The 16,387-nt window shown below is 44.6% G+C and overlaps 1 non-coding gene across 1 annotated transcript; it reads left to right on the top strand.

Annotated features, from left to right (window-relative positions):
• The first annotated feature begins 9,285 nt into the window (after window positions 1-9,285).
• On the top strand, window positions 9,286-9,423 carry LOC119937126. Its single transcript, XR_005453928.1, has one exon. It is a non-coding gene; the product is annotated as a small nucleolar RNA SNORA7 (small nucleolar RNA).
• The last annotated feature ends 6,964 nt before the right edge of the window (window positions 9,424-16,387 follow it).

The following is a 16,387-nucleotide window of genomic DNA, read 5'->3' as shown; positions in this document are numbered from 1 at the left end:
AGTTACCAGCTCGTAAATCAGTGACAATTTATTAAACTCGTTATGGGCAGGGAACATGTAGGCTAATTCTGTTGCATTGTACTCTCCCAAGCACTTACTTCAGTGCTCTATCAATAGTGAGCACTCAATAAATACCATTGATTGTCTAGTTGATTGATTTCCCTTGGCACTGCCTTGTCAAGACCTGATTTTAGCTAATTGGACCTGGGTGCCTTGTCAGGCTTTAGCTCTTCTGTTTTCCTACTGCAGCCTAGTTTTCCCTCCTCTTCCTGTCTCAAGCTCAAGAAATGGTATTAATCTTTGACCTGAGCTATTTGCTGTGATCACAACTATTCCTTCAATTTATTTTTAATTTGTGACTCTGGTTTTACAGCCCCAAGATATCCTTTTTTGTTTTGTCAAACGCAAGTATCTTTTCCGCTATTTTTCCAAGTGGACCTCTGAGTCAACCTCTTTCACTGCACCTGATTCACCCTCAGTCCCCTCCCCTCACAAATGTGGCCAAGAAACTCTCTGCTGCCAATATGCTCTGTTCTTTCAGCTGTATTTATTAAGCGCTTACTGTGTACAGAGCACTGTACTAAGTGCTTGGGAAAGTACAATGCAACAATAAACAGTGACATTCCCTGCCCACAACAAGCTCATAGTAAAAGCAGCTATTGTGTCTCCTTGACCCCTCTTCACATCCATAGCTGAACAAAGCAGTTGTCATTTGTAACTTTGCCTTTGTGGGCCCTCTCAGCCCTGCTCTCTGAGGACAAGTTCATTCATTCATTCAATCATATTTTTTGAGCTCTTACTTTGTGCAGAGCACTGTACTAAGTGCTTGGAAAGTACAATTCGGGAGCAGATAGAGACAATCCTACCCAATGGGCTCACAGTCTAGAAGTGGGGAGACAGACAACAAAACAAAACAAAGCAAGTGGACAGGCATCAATTGTGTCAACGTAAATAAATAGAGTTATAGACATACACGTCATTAATAAAATAAATAGAATAATAAATCTGTACGCATGTACTCAAGTGCTGTGGGGCAGGGATAGGGGTAGAGCAGAGGGGAAGAGTAAGGGCGATGAGAAGGGAAGGAGGAGTAGAGGAAAAGGGGGGCTCAGTCTGGGAAGGACTAATGGAGGAGGCCTCCATCACCTTGCCCTCTCCTACCTCACCTCCCTTCTCTCCTTCTACAGCCCAGCCCACACCCTCCGCCCCTCTGCCACTAACCTCCTCACTGTACCTCGTTCTCGCCCGTCCCGCCATCAACCCCCGGCCCACATCCTCCCCCTGGCTTGGAATATACTCCCTCTGCATATCCACCAAGCTCGCTCTCTTCCTCCCTTCAAAGCCCTACTGAGAGCTCACCTCCTCCAGGAGGCCTTCCCAGACTGAGCCCCCTTTTTTCTCTCCTCATCCCCATCCCCCCACCCTACCTCCTTCCCCTCCCCACAGCACCCATATATATGTTTGTACAGATTTATTACTGTATTTATTTTACTTGTACATATTTACTATTCTATTTATTTTGTTAATAATGTGCATCTAGCTTTATTTTTATTTATTCTGATGGCCTGACACCCATCCACATGTTTCGTTGTCTGTCTCCCCCTTCTAGACTGGGAGCCCATTGTTGGGTAGGGACCGTCTCTATGTGTTGCCAACTTGTACTCTCCAAGCACTTAGTACAATGCTCTGCACACAGTAAGTGCTCAATAAATACGATTGAATGAATGAATGAATAAACGAGGAGGTGAAGTGAAAAACCTTCCCTCCCCACCACCCGGGGTAACACTGGCTTCCCTCCTCACAATCAAGAAGGCTCTGTCTAGTCTTGCTTTCCACTGCCCCGGTGGGAATGAGAACAGCACCTGCAGCATGAAGCTTCATACAGCCTCAGGAAGGCTAGTGTCATTGCTGTAGACTCTGAATCACAAGGAAGATCTTTCCTCTTTTAGCCACAATTCTCTACTGACTCCTGTTTTTATGCTGCAATTGCAAATTTGTTCTCATTTTTATGCTGTTTTAATGCTTTTCGTGATAGTGAGTCAATCTCCAGGCTCCTCCCCATTCCAACAATCTATATTGGTAGTTTGGGAGCCACTCGAGGGGCAAAGTTTGTGTTTAATTTTTTTAAAATTGCATTTGTTACATAATATGTGTCAAACATTGTTCTAAACGCTGGGGTAAATGCAAGTTCGTCAGTTTGGACACAGTCTCTTTTCAATTGAGGCTCAATGACCTAACTTGGAAGGAGGAGGACTTCATTCTCATTTTTCAGATCAGGTAACTGAGGCATAGAGAAGTGAAGTGACTTTCCTAAGGTCACACAGCAAGCAGATGGCAGGGTCATAATTAGAATCCAGGTCCTCTGACTCTTAGGCCCATGCTGTTTCCACTAGGCCATGACGCTTCTCCCACCATGAACTCTGTCCCAGAACCTACTGTAGTGTTCTGCACACCAGCCCGTTGTTGGGTAGAAACTGTTTCTATATGTTGCCAACTTGTACTTCCTAAGCACTTAGTACAGTGCTCTCCACACAGTAAGTGGTCAATAAATATGACTGACTGACTGAATGAATGAATAAATGTTATTATGACTAATACTACTACTACTACATACTCAATGCCAACTCTCTCCTCGACCCCCTCCAATCTGGCTTCCGTCCCCTACATTCCACTGAAACTGCCCTCTCAAAGGTCACCAATGACCTCCTGCTTGCCAAATCCAATGGCTCATACTCTATCCTAATCTTCCTCGACCTCTCAACTGCCTTTGACACTGTGGACCACCCCCTTCTCCTCAACACGCTATCTAACCTTGGCTTCACAGACTCTGTCCTCTTCTGGTTCTCCTCTTATCTCTCCAGCCATTCATTCTCAGTCTCTTTTATGGGCTCCTCTTCCCCCTCCCATCCCCTTACTATAGGGGTTCCTCAAGGGTCAGTTCTTGGTCCCCTTCTGTTCTCGATCTACACTCACTCCCTTGGTGAACTCATTCGCTCCCATGGCTTCAACTATCATCTCTACGCTGATGACACCCAAATCTATATCTCTGCCACTGCTCTCTCTCCCTCCCTCCAGGCTTGCATCTCCTCCTGCCTTCAGGACATCTCCATCTGGTTGTCTGCCTGCCATCTAAAACTCAACATGTCCAAGACTGAACTCCTTGTCTTCCCTCCCAAACCCTGCCCTCTCCCTCACTTTCCCATCACTGTTGATGGCACTACTATCCTTCCCATCTCACAAGCCCGCAACCTTGGTGTCATCGTCGACTCTGCTCTCTTGTTCACCCCTCACATCCAATCCATCACCAAAGCCTGCTGGTCTCACCTCCGCAACATCGCCAGGATCCGCCCTTTCCTCTCCATCCAAACCACTACCCTGCTTGTTCAAGCTCTCATCCTATCCTGTCTGGATGACTGCATCAGCCTCCTCTCTGATCTCCCATCCTCCTGTCTCTCCCCACTTCAATCCATACTTCACACCGCTGCCCGGGTCATCTTTGTCCAGAAACGCTCTGGGCATGTTACTTCCCTCCTCAAAAATCTCCAGTGGCTACCAATCAACCTACACATAAGGCAAAAACTCCTCACCCTCGGCTTCAAAGCTCTACATCACCTCGCCCCCTCCTACCTCACCTCTCTTCTCTCCCTCTGCAGCCCAGCCCACACCCTACACTCCTCTGCTGCTAATCTCCTCACCATGCCTCGTTCTCACCTGTCCCGCCATTGACCCCCAGCCCACATCCTCCCCCTGGCCTGGAATGCCCTCCCTCCACAGATCCTCCAAGCTAGCTCTCTTCCTCCCTTCAAAACCCTACTGAGAGCTCACCTCCTCCAGGAGGCCTTCCCAGACTGAGCCCCCTCCTTCCTCTCCCCCTCCTCTCCTCCCCCTCCCCATTCCCTCCGCCTTACCTCCTTCCCCTCCCCACAGCACCTGTATATATGTATATATGTTTGTATGTATTTATTACTCTATTCATTTATTTATTTTATTTGTACATATTTATTCTATTTATTTTATTTTGTTAATATGTTTTGTTTTGTTCTCTGTCTCCCCCTTCTAGACTGTGAGCCCACTGTTGGGTAGGGACCATCTCTATATGTTGCCAACTTGTATTTCCCAAGCGCTTAGTACAGTGCTCTGCACACAGTAAGCACTCAATAAATACAATTGAATGAATGAATGAATGAATAATCCCCTCACTCCTCTTGGCTCAGTTCACAAGTTTGAACAATAAGTTGCACAGTTTATGCTACTGAACAGCAGATACTTCTTATTGCTGCATGACTGAAACATGCTAACATTGAATCAAAAATTAGGAACTGCAAACATTATAAAGTTCCCTTGGGATTGTGTCCCATTCTCTTTTTTTTTCTCTCTTTTTCTTTTTCTTGAAACAGCAATCAGTGGTATTTATTGAGTGTTTACTTTGTGCACTTGGGAGAGAATCAGAGTAGGTAGACACATTCCCTATTCAAGTGACCTTAAAGTATAGAAGTAGAGATAGACACTAAAATTATTATTAATGATCGTTAATAATGATTAATTATAAATATCAACATTATTAATTATAATAATATTATTGTAAAATAATATCAATAATAATACTAGCAATAATAGTGATTTTTTTAAGCTCTCTCTATGTGCCAAGCACTGTATTAACTGCTGGGGTGGTTACAAGCAAATCAGGTTGGACACAGTCCCCGCCCTACATGGGGCTCACAGTCTTAATCCCCATTTTACAGAGGAGGTCACTGAGGCACAGAGAAATGAAGTGACTTGCACAGGGTCACACAGCAGACAAGTGGCAGAGCTAGGATTAGAATCCAGGTCCTTCTTACTTCTAGGCCCATTCTCTATCCTCTATTATTCTTATTGCAAGAAGTAATGTTTTGTGCAATTTTGTGTAAATTTTGTGAATTTTGTGTAAATGGCACCCTTATGCTGCCATTAATGAGCAGTAAGGGTGGTATATCCAACTGAGGGCAAGGGTAAGTGATTCTGCCAGCAGAATTGTCACAACTCACCTGCTCCTACTCAAAGCCACCTATGAAGCCCTGGCAGGAGAGAGCAGCCTGAGGGAACTTTACTTATCTTCTGGTCTATAGTCACCAAGGTTTCGTGGTTGGGCCCTTAGGAGCCTGGTGCAGGAGACCTTGATCCCTAGTAAATAATAATAATAATAATAATGATGGCATTTATTAAGTGCTTACTATGTGCAAAGCACTGTTCTAAGTGCTGGGGAAGTTACAAGGTGATCAGGTTGTCCCAGGTGGGGATCACAGTCTTAATCCCCATTTTACAGATGAGATAACTGAGGCCCAGAGAAATTAAGTGACTTGCCCAAAGTCACACAGCTGACAATTGGTGGAGCGGGATTTGAACCCATGACCTCTGACTCCAAAGCCCATGCTTTTTCCACTGAGCCACACAGTTTACCTTCAGTGGGGAATCACAGGAGGTTTTTTTAACACTTTTTTTTCCTCTTGATGCCCTATCAAATGTTTCAGGTAAGTTATATCGGCAAGAGACTAATTAATAAGCTAGTATGGCTACTACCAATGAAGTAAATTACATTATTTAAAAAGAGTTGACATGGATGAATTCTTGAACAAGACTGTAAGCTTGTGGGGGCAGGGAATGTGTCTGTTTCTTGTTGTATTGTTCTCTCCCAAGTGCTTAGTACCACGCTCTGCACACAGTAAGCACTCAATAAAGTAGCGTGGCTCAGTGGAAAGAGCACGGGCTTTGGAGTCAGAGGTCTTGGGTTCAACTCCTGGCTCTGCCAATTGTCAGCTGTGTGACTTTGGACAAGTCACTTGACTTCTCTGTGTCTCAGTTCCCTCATCTGTACAATGGGGATGAAGACTGTGAGCCCCCTGTGGGACAGCCTGGTCACCTTGTAACCTCTCCAGCTCTTAGAACAGTGCTTTGCACACAGTAAGTGCTTAATAAATGCCATTAAAAAAGTAATAAAAAATACTATTGAATGAATTAATTAATAATGAACAGAAAACCTCGGGATTTTTTTCAGCATTAGTAACACCCTCTTACATCACCCTTGTGCTAGAAATACACATCTCTGTGTCCTTTCTTTACCCTTCAGTACTACCTGGGCTGTGTCAGCTGGTTTCTCATATCCTGATATTCTCTATCTAGGTTATGTGCTATTTCCTGTTTCCTTGGTCACCACCTTATCAAGTCCTGTTTTTAATTAATTGAAGAGGGTGTCCCTTGTTAGACTTTAACAATTTCTAATTTTAATTTCTTCTAACTTCCTAGTGCAGGTTCATTTTTCTCCCTTCTTGTCTCATGATGATGACTTGTATCTTCCCTCCTGCCGTAGATAATCCATTTTACTCTATCACACTGCTACCATGCCTAATTGAAACTAATGATTTCTGGGGATGATTTCTATGATACACCTTTTAAACCTCTCTGAAGACTTCACCCAAGTGGCTCCGACAGTGGTCTGCCTCAGTTTCTACCATGACATATTCTCAGGGACTGCTGTCCAGACTTGCTTTCTTATTCAGGCATTCATTTAATTGTATTTATGGAGCACTAACTGCATGCAGAGCACTGTATCAAGTGCTTGGGAAAGTGCAATATAATAATGAACTGTGGCATTCCCTGCCCACATCGAGCTTGCAGTCTAGAATGGGAGAGACAGGCATCAATATAATTAAATAAAATTACAGAGATGTACAAAGTGTCTTGGAGCTGGGAGGGGGAAAGCACAAAGGGATAAATAAAATTACAGATATGTATGTAAGTGCTTTCTAAAGCTCATATGTTCTGGGGCATTTTCTTCCATTTTTCATTTGCCACCATTACTGGATTTTGCGATGCAGAGCCAACACTGGAAAACAAGGAGCTCAGAAACAGATAGAACTTTCTGGATTTGCACTGACACAATCCCTTCCAGCAACATTACTGCAGAGTGCTGGATGGACTGATGGGTGTCTTTAATTTCTCATTTACTCTTCCCAACCGTATGTCCCCTGAAAACAGGTTGGTACTATGTGCCGGGTGACCTGAAAAACAATCAATCAATTAATCAATTCATATTTATTGAGTGCTTACTGTGTGCAGAGCACTATACTAAGCATTAAGAAAAGTACAATATAATAATACAAGTTTGGTGCCCAAAACGAGTTTACACTCCAGAAGGGGAGGTGTACATTAAAATAAGTAATTAAATTACAGATATGTACCTAAGTGCTGTGGGGCTGAGGGAGAGGGTGAATAAAGGGAACAAATCAGGGTGACACAGAAGGGAGTGGAAGAATAAACCTTTGAAGATGGAGAGAATAATTGTCTGTCAGATATCAGGAGGGAGGGCATTCCAGATCTGAAGCAGGATGTGGGCAAGAGGTCCGTGGCAAGACAGATGAGATTGAGATACAGGTTGACATTAGTGGAGGAAAGTGTATGGGCTTGGTTCTAGTAGAAAAGCTGTGAGGTGAAGTAAGAGGGGGTAAAGTGATCGAGTGCTTCAAAGCCAATGGTGAGGAGTTTATGCTTGATACAGAGGTGGCTGGGCAACCATTGGAGGTTCTTGAGCAGTGGGGAAATATGGGCTCCTCAAAAATCTCCAGTGGCTACCAATCAATCTGCGCATCAGGCAGAAACTCCTCACCCTGGACTTCAAGGCTCTCCATCACCTCGCCCCCTCCTATCTCACCTCCCTTCTCTCCTTCTACAGCCCACCCTGCACCCTCCACTCCTCTGCTGCTAATCTCCTCACCGTACCTCGTTCTCGCCTGTCCCGCCATCGACCCCTGGCCTATGTCATCCCCCTGGCCTGGAATGCCCTCCCTACCAACATCTGCCAAGCTAGCTCTCTTCCTCCCTTCAAGGCCCTACTGAGAGCTCACCTCCTCCAGGAGGCCTTCCCAGACTGAGCCCCTTCCTTCTTCTCCCCCCATCCCCCTCTCCATCCCCCATCTTACCTCCTTCCCTTCCCCGCAGCACCTGTATATATGTATATATGTTTGTACATATTTATTACTCTATTTATTTATTTATTTATTTTACTTGTACATATCTATTCTATTTATTTTATTTTGTTGGTATGTTTGGTTTTGTTCTCTGTCTCCCCCTTTTAGACTGTGAGCCCACTGTTGGGTAGGGACAGTCTCTATATGTTGCCAAGTTGTATTTCCGAAGTGCTTAGTACAGTGCTCTGCACAAAGTAAGCGGTCAATAAATACGATTGATTGATTGAACGTTTTAAGCACTCAGAACAGTGCTAAACGCTAGTACAGTACTTGGCACCTAGTAAGCACTCGATAAATACCACTGATTGATTTTGTAGAAAAAATATGTTGGCAGTAGAGTGAAGAATGGACTGGAATGGGGAGAGAGGAGACTGATACAGTAATCAAGGTGGATAGGGTAAGTGCTTGGATTAACATGGTAGCAGTTTGAACGGAGAAGAAAGGGTGGATTTTAGCGATGTTGTGGAGGTTGAACCAACAGGATTTAGTGATAGATTGAATATATGGGTTGAAAGAGAAATAAGTCATGGAAGATGCCAAGGTTATGGGCTTGTGATACAGAAAGGATCATGGTGCTGTCTACAGTAATGGGAAAATCAGTGGGAGGATAGGATTTGGGTGGGAAGATAAGGAGTTCTGTTTTGGGCATAGTAAGTTTGAGGTGTTGGCAGGACATCCAAGTAGAGATGTCTTGAAGGCAAGAGGGAATGTGAGATTGCAAAGAGGGAGAGATATCCAGACTGGAGATGTAGATTTGGGAATCATCCACATAGGGCTGGTTGCTGAAGTTATGGATTTGAATGAGTTCTCCCAAGGGTGTAGAAGGAGAATAAAAGGGGACCCAGATCTGAACCCTGAGGGACTCCCACAGTTAGGGGGTGGAAGGCAGAAGAAAAGCCTATGAAAGAGGCTTAGAATGAGTGGCCAGAGTGATAGGAGGAGAACCAAGAGAGGACAGTTTCAGTGACGCCGAAGTTGGAAAATGTTTCCAGGAGAAAAGGGGTGCCAAAGGCATCTGAGAGATTGAGAAGGATTAGGATAGAGTTGAGGCAGTTGGAGCAGGGATAGATGCTGGCTTATATGCAGGACATAAACTCTCTGTGGACAGGGATTGTGTCCACCATCTCTATCGGACTGTACTCTCCCAAGTGCTTAATACAGTGCTCAGCACATAGCAAGTGCTCAATAATTACCATTGATTGATCGATCAATTAATGGAAGTAGACAGGAAATAGAAGCCAGAGCCCTTGGTTTCCTTCTCTTTCCAGATGCGTAAGCTCCCTTTTCCCTCTCAGGGTCGCACCTGGAGAGTTTCTGATACTCTACCAGTCCTGACTATGGGAGGGAGAGTGAAGCAGAGGCCTACCCATTCCATTCCTAGCTTGGCCAGTGACTAGTGAGTGGAAGGGAATCTGCTACAAGTCAAAACACCTGTGCTGGGCAGCCGTGGCATAGGAGAGAGTCGAGAGCAGAAACTCAAATTTACTGCATGGAAGGAGGTGATGGTAAACCACTTCCGTATTTTTACCAAGAAAACTCTATGGGTACACTACCAGAATGATTGCCAATTGAGTTGGGGTGCTCTGAGAGAGATGTGACCACAGTGCCGTTATGGGTCGGGGACGCCTCCACAGCATTAGACAAGACAAGCTCCCTTAAGTAGGGTTTATTCTCATTGTTTGACATTCATTCATTCAATTGTATTTATTGAGCACTTACTGTGTGCAGAGCAGTGTACTAAGCACTTGGGTCCTCAGGAAAGGGCTATACCCATGGGAGGCTCAATGAATTCCTGATGAGGATGACACTGCTACTGCACAGCCTTGCTTTGATTCTACCTTCCTTATCCTCTCCTTCAGAAGGATTAGTTCTACTAGCCAAAATATTGAATTTTTTTATGGTATGTGTTAAGCACTTTCTGTGTGCCAGGCACTGTACTGGAATAGATTATTCTAATTTATCAGGTTGGACACAATCTATGCCCTACATGAGGCTCACAGTTTTAATCCCCATTTTACATAAAAGGTAACTGAGGGCCAGAGAAGCAAAGTGACTTGCCCAAGGTCACACAATGGACACGTTGCAGAGCTGGCATTAGAATCCAGGACTTTCTGGAGAGGTAGCATGGTGTAGTGGATAGAGCACCGGCCTGGGGGTCAGAAGGCCATGGGTTCTAATCCTGGCTTCACCACTTGTCTGATGTGTGACTTTGGGCAAGTCACTTTACTTCTCTGGGCTTCAGTTACCTCATCTATAATATGTGGATTGAGACTGTGAGCCCAGTGTGGGACAGGGACTGTGCCCAACCCTATTTACTTATATCCACCCCAGTGCTTAGTACAATTCCTGGCAAACAGTCAATACTGAACAAATACCATAATTATTATTATTATTAATGATTAGCATTACTCTGACTCCTAGGCCTGTGCTTTATCCGCTTGGCCACGCTGCTTCTTTTTTGGTGCATTCTGCTATGGCACCCCTGGGGAGCTCAGTTTTTCTGGTTCTTCCAGTCATGCCATAATAATCCACATGGGACAATTTGTGGGTTATTAGCCAGTACTGTCCCAGGGGACAGCAAGGGGCAGGAAGGGTCAATGAGTTTCCCAGGTTTTTTTTTATGGTATTTGTTAAGCGCTTACTATGTGCAAAACACTGTTCTAAGCGCTGGAGGGATACAAGGTGATCAGGTTGTCCTACATGGGGCTCACAGTCTTCATCTCCATTTTAATAATAATAATAATTCTAGACTGTGAACCCACTGTTCTAGACTGTGAGCCCACTGTTGGGTAGGGACCGTCTCTATGTGTTGCCAGCTTGTACTTCCCAAGCGCTTCGTACAGTGCTCTGCACACAGTAAGCGCTCAATAAATACGATTGAATGAGTGAATGAATAATAACAATGATGGTATTTGCTAAGCGCTTACTATGTGCAAAGCACTGTTCTAAGCGCTGGGGAGGTTACAAGGTGATCAGGTTGTCCCGCGGGGGGGCTCACAGTCTTCATCCCCATTTTACAGATGAGGTAACTGAGGCACAGAGAAGTTAAATGACTTGCCCATAGTCACACAGCTGACAGTTGGCAGAGTATGGATTTGAACCCATAACCTCGGACTCCCAAGCCCGGGCTCTTTCCACTGACCCGCTCTGCTTCTATAAGTGCATCCAGAAGGTTGAGCGTGCAGCTGGGCCCTTCTATTCCAAAGTCTCCTCGCCACCTGGTGGAAAGTTTGCTCGTCGGAGAGCAGCAGATTTAACTCCTCCTATCTCTGCTTGGTGCCTTGACGCCTGGGAAACCAATCATCATCATCATCATCAATCGTATTTATTGAGTGCTTACTGTGTGCAGAGCACTGTACTAAGCGCTTGGGAAGTACAAGTTGGCAACATATAGAGACGGTCCCTACCCAACAGTGGGCTCACAGTCTAAAAGTGGGCTCACAGTCTAACAGTAACCAATGATTACTGCATCTCTGTTCTTCACCTGCAAATAGGGACAATCATATGCACTTGTGTTTCCCTCTTCAGCGGGGCGGTGATGGTGATTAATAATAATAATGATAATGATGGCATTTATTGAGTGCTTACTAGGTGCAAAGCACTGTTCTAAGCGCTTGGGGAGGTTATAAGGTGATCAGGCTATCCCACGGGGGGCTCACAGTCTTAATCCCCATTTTACAGATGAGGGAACTGAGACACAGAGAAGTTAAGTGACTTGACCAAAGTCACACAGCTGACAAGTGGTGGAAGCAGAATAATAATAATAATAATAATAATAATAATAATAATAATAATGGCATTTATTAAGCGCTTACTATTTGCAAAGCACTGTTCTAAGTGCTGGGGAAGCTACAGGGTGATCAGGTTGTCCCACAGGGGGCTCACAGTCTTAATCCTCATTTTACAGATGAGGGAACTGAGGCACAGAGCAGTTAAGTGACTTGCCCAAAGTCACACAGCTGACAGTTGGCAGAGTCGGGATTTGAACCCTTGACCTCTGACTCCAAAGCCCTGCTCTTTCCACTGATCCATGCTGATTAATAAATAAGATCCCAAGACTGAGCTGTCTGATGCAGTGGGGGTGCATTTCCTCCTCATTATTTATTTTTTATACTTATTTTATTTTTACTTATTTATTCATATTAATGTCTGTCTCCCCCTCTAGACTCTAAGCACATTAAGGCAGGCAACTTGTCTGCTAATTCGGTTGTATTGTGCTCTGCACATAGTGAGTGTTTAATAAATAAAATGGATTGACTGATTGATTAATGCCAGCTCTTAGGGACACCACTTCATCCTCCACAATTCTCAAGGGACTACCAAATCAGATGCGGGCAGGCAAAGGTTCATGAGGTGTCATCAAGTGCTGATTATCATTGGAATTTCCTTCCTCCCGGCCCCTCCATCCCACTGCCACTTTCCTTATTTTCCTCCTACATCCAGCTTCCTCTGGTGCACTATTGTAACTCCTCAAATGGCACTGTAGCATCTCACTACAGTATTTGGACTCTCTAGTTCATGACTTGCACGTTTATTCAACCCTGTAATCTAGTAGGATTTTGAGGAATTTTTTTGTAAAAGTTTCGTCTCTAGAAGATCTGCTGAAGGAAAGGTTGCAATTTTATAGGCATTCTCAAGCTTCAGAATCACATGTAAAGCTTCTGTAATAATATGGTAGGTCGGAAAATCAGCCAAACATGTATTAAAGAAGAAGAATTGCTATAATTTAAGGCAAATGTAATTCATTAGGTTCTTTTGGTGTTTTTCAAATTTTCAAGGCCCAGGAGAGTATCATTAATGTATCATTGGCACTCCTCAGATGCAGTAGCAGAGAACACAGTAGAAATTCATTGATTCTTTTTTTTTCCAAAACCATATTACGGGATTATGTCTTCCAGGAACCAAATAGCTTTCATGATTTTTTTTTTAGGTAACATAATGCTTCCAAAGCGTTAGATAAGATCAAAGGATTATGCCCTTGTCTGTATTATTTGAGAAGCAGCTTGGCATAGTGGATCGAGCATGGGCCTTAGATTCAGAAGGTCATGGGTTCTAATCCCACTCCTCCACTTGTCTACTGTGTGTCCTTGGGCAAGTCACTTCACTTCTCCGTGCCTCAGGTACCTCATCTGTAAAATGGGGATTGAAATTGTGAGCCCCTCATGGGACAGGGACTTTGTACAAAATGATTTGTTTGTATCCACCCAAGTGCTCAGTATAGTGCCTGGCACATAGTAAGTGCTTAGCAAATTCCATAATTATTATTACTATTATTATTTTTACTGGGCGAGAATACACAGATTGGAATTAATACATTCCCTGTGCCTCAAGGGGAGTGGGGAGCTCAGGGAAGAGGGAAGCCAAAATTTCACTGAGGAGAAGAGACTGGAGAGAGAGAGACATCAGGAATGATGCAACATTCATAGTGATAATAATAATAATAATTATGGTACTTAATAATAGCAGTATTTGTTAAGTACTTACTAAGTGCCAAGTACTAAACATTGGGGTAGATACAAGGTGACCAGGTTGGATACAGTCCAGGTCCCACATGGGACTCATTTTTTTATGCTGTCTGTAAGTTCATATTATGTGCTAGGCACTGTACTAAGCACTGGGGTGGCTACAAGAAAATCAGGATGGGCACAGCCCCAGTCCCGTCTAGGGCTCACAGTCTTCATACCCATTTTGCAGATGAGGTAACTGAGGCACAGAGAAGTGAATTGACTCGCCCAAGGTCACACAGCAGACAAGTGGTGGAACCGAGATTAGAACCCACATCCTCTGACATCCAAGTGCTTGTTCTTGCCATCAGGCCCTGTTAAGCGCATGGCTCAGTGGAAAGAGCACAGACTATGGAGTCAGAGGTCATGGGTTCAAATCTTGGCCCCGCCAATTGACAGTTGTGTGACTTTGGGCAAGTCACTTAACTTCTCTGGGCCTCAGTTACCTCATCTGTAAAATGGGGATTAAGACTGTGAGCCCCCCGTGGAACAACCTGATCACCTTGTAACCTCCCCAGTGCTTAGAACAGTGCTTTGCACATAGTAAGCACTTAATAAAATGCCATTATTATTATGTGCCAAGCACTGTTCTAAGTGCTGGGGTAGATACAAGTTAATCAGGTTGGACATAGTCCCTGTCTCACATGGAGCTCACACTCTTCTTCCCCATTTTATAGATAAGGTAACTGAGGCCCAGAGATTTTAAGTGATTTGCCCAAGGGCTCACAGCAGACACGTGGAGGAGGAAGGATTAGAGTTCCAGGCCCATGCTCTATCCAAAAGCACACAGAATAAAAGCAAAAATCAGCAGGCTGCTGTGGCTATAGCGGAGCAGGCTGCTAGGGGCAGAGTCCAAGGAACACCATGGGGTCACTTTGCCACGAAGATGATAATAATAATAATGGCATTTATTAAGCACTTACTATGTGCAAAGCACTGTTCAAAGCACTGGGGAGGTTACAATAATAATAGTGATGGCATTTATTAAGCGCTTACCCTCCTCCCCCCTCCATCCCCCCCGCCTTACCTCCTTCCCTTCCCCACAGCACCTGTATATGTATATATGTTTGTACGTATTTATTACTCTATTTATTTATTTATTTTACTTGTACATATCTATTCTATTTTATTTTGTTAATATGTTTTGTTTGTTCTCTGTCTCCCCCTTCTAGACTGTGAGCCCACTGTTGGGTAGGGACCGTCCCTATATGTTGCCAACTTGTACTTCCCAAGTGCTTAGTACAGTGCTCTGCACAAAGTAAGCACTCAATAAATACGATTGATTGATTGATTGATTCCAAAGCATTGTTCTAAGCACTGGGGAAGTTACAAGGTGATCAGGTTGTCCCACGGGGAGTTCACAGTCTTAATCTCCATTTTACCGATGAGGTAACTGAGGCACAGAGAAGTTAACTGACTTGCCCAAAGTCACACAGCTGACAACTGGTGGAGCTGGGATTTGAACCCATGAACTCTGACTCCAAAGCCCATGCTCTTTCCACTGAGCCACGCTGCTTCTCGATGCTGGAGGGCAGGATGGGACAGAAGCTCTATCTGAACAAACAGTAGGCTTGCTTGCATTTCATGTATTTTTATGAAAACCTAATTTGTTCCTTAAAATCATGAATATGTAACTGCCAGGAGTATACATGACACTTGTTTTTCGATGACTCCATGTGTCTAAACCATACTGGCCAATGAAGCAAGTTGAAAGGCGATATACTAGTGGTCAGTGAAACCCTAACCTTACCCCCAAAATCCCTATCCTAACCCTAACACTAACTTGAAACCTAGTCCTAACTCTAAACATAAATATAACCGCAACCCTAGCCCTAACCCCAAACCTTACCCTAGACTTAACCTTAATAGTAACTCTAAAACTAGCAAAAACACTCACCCTAACCCCTCCCCTTAACCCAAACCCTAACCCTAGCCCTAACACCAAAACTTACCCTACTACTAAACCTAACCCTAAGGCCAACCCTAACCTTAACCCTGATAATAATAATTATGGTATTTGTTAAGTGCTTACTTGTCCCATGTGGGGCTCACAGTCTTAATCCCCGTTTTACAGATGAGGGAACTGAGGCACAGAGAAGTTAAGTGACTTGCCCATCCATCAGGTCTGACCTCCCCAAAGTCAATCCCCCTACTTCTCCAATCCCCCGGCTCTCAACACTCTGCTACTCTCCCATCCTTCCCAGCAGTATCCTCAGAGGAGCTCTCCTCCCTCCTCTTAAGTGCTACTCCGGCCACCTGTGCTTCTGACCCCATTCCCTCTCATCTCATGAAATCTCTCACTCCGTCCCTTCTCCCCTCATTAACTTCCATCTTCAACCGCTCACTCTCCACTGGTTCCTTCCCCTCTGCCTTCAAACATGTCCATGTCTCTCCCATCCTAAAAAAACCCTCTCGACCCCACCTCACCTTCTAGTTATCGCCCCATATCCCTCCTAAAATTCCTTTCCAAACTCCTTGAACGAGTCATCTACATGTGCTGCCTCGAATTCCTCAACACCAACTCTCTCCTCGACCCCCTCCAGTCTGGCTTCTGCCCCCTACATTCCATGGAAACTGCTCTCTCAAAGGTCACCAATGACCTCCTGCTTGCCAAATCCAATGACTCATGCTCTATCCTAATCCTCCGTGAACTCTCAGCTGCCTTCGACACTGTGGACCACGCCCTTCTCCTCAACAAGCTATCCAACCTTGGCTTCACAGACTCTGTCCTCTCCTGGTTCTCCTCTTATCTCTCCGGTCGTTCATTCTCAGTCTCTTTTGCAGGCTCCTCCTCCCCCTCCCATCCCCTTACTGTGGGGGTTCCTCAAGGTTCAGTGCTTGGTCCCCTTCTGTTCTCGATCTACACTCACTCCCTTGGTGACC

The sequence above is a fragment of the Tachyglossus aculeatus genome, chromosome 1 (genome assembly GCF_015852505.1).
Source record: "Tachyglossus aculeatus isolate mTacAcu1 chromosome 1, mTacAcu1.pri, whole genome shotgun sequence".
Classification (NCBI taxonomy): Eukaryota; Metazoa; Chordata; class Mammalia; order Monotremata; family Tachyglossidae; genus Tachyglossus; species Tachyglossus aculeatus.
Note: the sequence above shows the minus strand (reverse complement) of the source record. Positions and strands in the feature narration are given on the sequence as shown.